Source organism: Schistocerca gregaria, chromosome 5, assembly GCF_023897955.1.
Source record: "Schistocerca gregaria isolate iqSchGreg1 chromosome 5, iqSchGreg1.2, whole genome shotgun sequence".
Lineage (NCBI taxonomy): Eukaryota > Metazoa > Arthropoda > Insecta > Orthoptera > Acrididae > Schistocerca > Schistocerca gregaria.
The window spans coordinates 342,008,125-342,013,785 of record NC_064924.1 but is presented as its reverse complement, the minus strand read 5'-3'; positions in this window follow the sequence as shown (position 1 = coordinate 342,013,785).

Genomic DNA, 5,661 nt, shown 5'->3' with positions numbered 1-5,661 from the left:
GTCTCCCACGTCGCTCCTCTACGCTGTGTAAAGAAGTATGGGACTCATCATCATCAGACAATAGATATCAGGTGGTCCTAGAATGAAACAGTCTGTGTGTGTCAAGTCGGGGGAACGTGCAGGCCATGTCAGCGTCCCACCGCACCCTGTCCGGTGCTCACCAACGGTTTTATCCAAATGCTGTGCACTGCATGTGCGAAGTGCGCAGGTGCACCATCGTGTTGGTATCGTATTTGTGGTCGCACGTTGAGTGGAACATGTTCCAACAACTATGGCAGAGTTTCTTGTAAAAAAAAAAAAAAATTAAGTATGTGTTTGAGTTCACTCGCGGTAGGAAAATGTATGGACCGACAAGATCATCGCCTACGAAGACGTTCCAAATGTAGACAGCGAAGCGATCTTGGTGACCACGAACAAAAGTTTCGTGCGGGTTTTCCGTGCCCAAACGTGTTGATTGTGGCTGTTGAACATGTCCTCTCATGCAAAGGATGCCTCATCCGGAAAAAGGTACACGCTATGGAAAGTCCGGATGAATGGCGTACCTTTGCAAAAACTGATGGCAAGATTCAATTCGATGTAGAAAATCGTAGGGTTAAGGGCGTGAACATTCTGAAGGCGATAGCGGCACAAATCATCTTCACGCCGCGCACTCCAAATTTTGGAATGGCTCATACCCATCTCCAGTGCAACACGCCGCGACCTTGTTGAGGGTGTGTTTTCCAGCAATGCTAACGTCTCCTCTTCAAGCCCTGGCCTAAGCACTGTGCATTGACGACCGCGCCCGTCGGGCCTTCGCACCTGTAACATAAAATGAATACACCGAGTTTCGAAGTAGGTCTTACACGGACATGTGCCATGACGAGTACGTGCCAGTGGAAAATGTACCTCAAGTGAACCTGTCTCTCGTAGGGACCTGTGGATGGCACTAAATGTGCGTGGATCTGACACTCAACCATTCGGAAATGTACAAACGGGCAGCGTTAGCATCTCCATTTACAGTGCACGTTTCCCATTTCCTCCCGAGAATAGCACTGCATTTCGTATCAGCTTCACACAGGAACAAACACGAGAGCGTCCCCTTTTGATGGCACGCTGACGGAGGGCGAACAAGAATCCACACTGTGCACAGGTGTTGCCCTCCATACAACACCTACGGAACAGGCTTAGCAAAAAGCAATGCGTACGCGTCCCAGTACGAGCCGGAAAAACCATAGTGTTGTTCCGCCTGGGGCATCCACAACTATGTCTACAGCGTTTGCACATAAAGGGCATAAAACTTAAGCCCTACGTTTCTTTTACCTCCCTGTCACCAACGTATTGAAATCGATGTCCTGTACAAGTGCTACCAGTGCGGCTCGGATGGCATGTTGTCCGCCTACCGCCTTGGCCGCGCACGACTATGTTCACGACACCTAGCGCCGTACGCCGAGGGCACGGATATGGACTGCAGTGTGAAATATGCTTGTTACAACCCACTCTACAAGCCCTCTCATTTTCTGCATTTACCGGCCGGTGTGTGTGTGTGTGTGTGTGTGTGTGTGTGTGTGTGTGTGTGTCTGTGTGTGCGTAATTGCATGCGTGCGTCCACGCAACACAAAGAGAGCTAAGAGGTATGGGAAGCGTGCTCCTGTGGCCAAAGAGCTTAAGGGGACTGATGGCGTTAAGCGGGAGATCCGGGATCGATTCTCGGTGCGGCACAAATTTTCACCTGTTGCCACTGATTCATTTCCATGCCCAAATGTAACTGGAAACATTTAAAGAGTGAGGTTTGGCGACAATGATGCCCCCAATAACTACACTTTGCATAGGAGTAGCGCCATGTCGTAATTAGTACCTGTTCCGATGAGACCTAACACTGCCTGACTGCATTCGCCTTCGTCATACGTGCTCGGCACCTAGCATAATGGTATACCGTACGATAGGGTACACAATACGGTCAACTCTAGTTCTAATGGCAGTTAATTTGGACCACAGCCATTACATTTCTGAAGTGTTTTTACCAGTAGTAGTGCCGTACCTTGGAGGCCTTCGTTACTTCGGCTCTACGACCAGCCCCGCTAGCATCATCGTTGCCATCTTCGTACTAAATTTCACACGCTGTGTACTTCCACAGGACCTACAAATGTAAAATCCATTCTCCCTGCTTCACACAGTAACAAACGCGACAGCGTCCCCTTTTGATGGCAAACTGACGCAGGCTGTACTGTATACGCACAATAACTTAAGTTTCGATGATCTCCGTCCGTAAGTTTCATTTCTAATGGACAGTAGAGTAGTTAAGAACAAAAGATTCATGCCTGAGGAGCAACATTGAGGCCAGTTAACGCAGCTGCAAGCGAGAGAGATCGTATTTATAGGCAGGTGGGAAATAGTGAAAGGTGGCTACACTGGGTCACAGCGCCAGAGATTGCGCCAAAGGGTATTATTCCGCCGCCTCCACAGGCGCAGTAGTTGTTCAGAGAATGTGGACGGCAGTGGTAGTTCAGAGGTTGTCGTGGGAAGTGCTTGTTGAGAAGATGTTGAGAGCAGTACTAGTTGAGAGCATGTCGCGTGCAGTTGCTGTTGTGCTGGGCGAGAGAGTAGACGCTATTCGGTTGGTGTAATATACACTCCTGGAAATGGAAAAAAGAACACATTGACACCGGTGTGTCAGACCCACCATACTTGCTCCGCACACTGCGAGAGGGCTGTACAAGCAATGATCACACGCACGGCACAGCGGACACACCAGGAACCGCGGTGTTGGCCGTCGAATGGTGCTAGCTGCGCAGCATTTGTGCACCGCCGCCGTCAGTGTCAGCCAGTTTGCCGTGGCGTACGGAGCTCCATCGCAGTCTTTAACACTGGTAGCATGCCGCGACAGCGTGGACGTGAACCGTATGTGCAGCTGAAAACAATTATTTTTTCAAAATTTTAAAGTGTAACTTAACTGGCTAGATTACAATATTTTCAAAAGCTGGTTATGAAGTACCCTCGCAACCCCCTTGGTTGGTTTCTTCAAATTTTCTTTTCAATGTTTATAAAAAAAATGTGTACAGCATTTCCTTACCGTGTAAATATGTTAATACTTGAATGACTCTCGAATTAGATGAGTTTTCGTTCGTGAATTTTTGTCTATCAGTAAAGCCTTTCTCGAGTCTGTCGGCTAAATTAGCGCACTATGGAAATACACAAAAAATGTTGCTTAACGTCAAACAGTAATGTATATCGGTCCTAAAAACTGCTATTGCGGACAGCTGACAGACGCTTTACAATAACAATGTCTTACATTTTAATGCCGGGCGGTCTGTTTATTATTTTGAAAATCCTCAGTTCGTTCGTCGCATATTTTCCTATCTTGTTATGCCCTCTTTCTATCAACGTAATTACTACGGCCTACGTGTCTATACTCTTATGGTCCTTGCCTGCTCCCTTTTCTAGTCCTTCCACGAGAAGAATGACTAATTTTTCTCCACCATATCATATTTGACATTAACCTAACGCTGGTACCTTACAGTTACATCCAGTATTTATTCAACGAACGTGTATCCTTGGGCCTGCCCACCATCACAGGATCACAGGACTAGGTTGCAAGTTTAAGTTTCTGAGCATGCGAATTATGTCCTGTCACTCAAATTCTTCATGCATCGATAGGCTGCCTCTCCTATCTGGCAACTACTTGCTTTTCTTCCATCTACAGCTCGTAAACTCTTGTACTGCATTAAAGGTTTTCCTAAGGGTGTAGGAGTGATACCTTCAATCATCTGTCTTTGTGGGACTAAAGGTCTCACTTCCATACATCATCAGTGCAATTAGTGAGGCATATAAGCTGTGATTTTAGCTCTCCTGGATAGCATACGGTAATTTTTTTCATACTGAATTGCACTCTGCCTGCATCAGTTGTCTCGAACTTAGTGTATATCACGAGTGCATGACGCAACTAGGAAATATGCAGATAAATTTTATAAAACTGTAACATGGGCGTGAAAGTGATAACAGATGTGCAACAAAATTGAAAAACTGGCACCACAGCGTAATTATAATAATGATGCTTTATCTTTATTGAAATATAAACATGTACATTGAAATATAAACATGTACATTGATGTATAAACACCTGAGGATGGGCACAAGTCCGAAACCGGTCATGTGACGAATAAATAATCATTTATTGTGACTGGTAGCGGAAATTTTTTGAAACACTGGAAAGGAACAGTCACGGAGCTCAACAGCATCCACTACGGATAAAATTCGGAAAAAATAACAAGCATACGTCCAGAAGCCAATTATTCCTCCGATACGAAGTATTAGGCCTGAGTATATGAACACTTCATAAGAGCACCCTTGAGCACCTTGACTGCAGATATCCGTTTGAGGATATACCCGTTTCAACAAATACTCCACACGGCCATCGTTCAAGTGAAGGCAGTGTTCAGCACGCTCCACATCAATGCCCATAAACTTTAAAAAATCCCAAGATGTTTCGAGCCATTGACAAAAAAATGCATTCTCTGAGGTGCAAAATTGTCAACTGGGTTGGGACACACAAAAGCTTCTAAATACTCCCACACATAAATATCCAAGGGTTTCCAGGCGGAGAATCTCGGAGGCCATAGTATTAGTGAGCCACTACCAAAACACTTGTTGAGGCAGTTTATCATTTTGTAATTTACGCCTTCCTTGCGCTGTTTCGAGATAAATGTAGCTTTAGAGATTAGCAGTGTTGTAACATTAGCATGGCTGCACTTGCGCATACGTCGTAGGGGGGAAACAGTTGACTTCAGGACGTCGGTTTTATTTTCTAGTTTCATTGTCCTCTACTCACCGATTTCATTTGTTTCGAACTCAAACGCCCTGTATAAGCCTCAGTATGCGTTTTTCTCCTGTTCTCGTTAGCCCAATGCGAAATGGAGGCACCAAAAAAATGGTTCAAATGGTTCTGAGCACTATGGAATTTAACATCTGAGGTCATCAGTCCCCTAGAACGTAGAACTGCTTAAACCTAACTAATCTAAGGACGTCACACACATCCATGCCCGAGGCAGGATTCGAACCTGCGACCGCAGCGGCCACGGAGTTCCAGACTGAAGCGCCTAGAACTGCTCGGCCATGCAGCGAAACTGTTGTGTAGACTAGCTTTAATATTGGTTCCTTAATTATATGTACAAAAATTTCTGTAGCCTGGACCAGGTATATTGATATGAAGTCCATAGATAATATTTGGCAGTGAAACTATTAGGCCGTTACGGTCTAGTAAGGGCTCCAGTAAGCGCAACGCCTTATGATGTTGCAAGCACTGAAACGTACCTTCCTCGCTCTCTTCACAAATCTTCCGTAGCGTCCGGTGAAGATCCATTCGCAGCCGCTGCCAGGATCTACGAACTCGTACTGCCGTGCGGTACTCGAGACAAATTATACGATGTAATGAGATTGGAAGAAAGCAGCGTCCCTCAGGTCGCACCAGAAGGCAAAATGACTAGAGCCACCTCTTCTCACGTCGTAATGGACTTAAAGAAGGTTATCAGGTGACACAGGTTACCAGACGTATATCCGTAAGCGAGTTTGTTTGCAATTTTGAATACTGCTCAAGCGCGTGGGATCCATATTAGGTCCGATTAATAGTAAACATGTTTCTAACGGTTAAGTAGAGAGAAAGTAACGGATGCGTTGAGGACTTTTAAT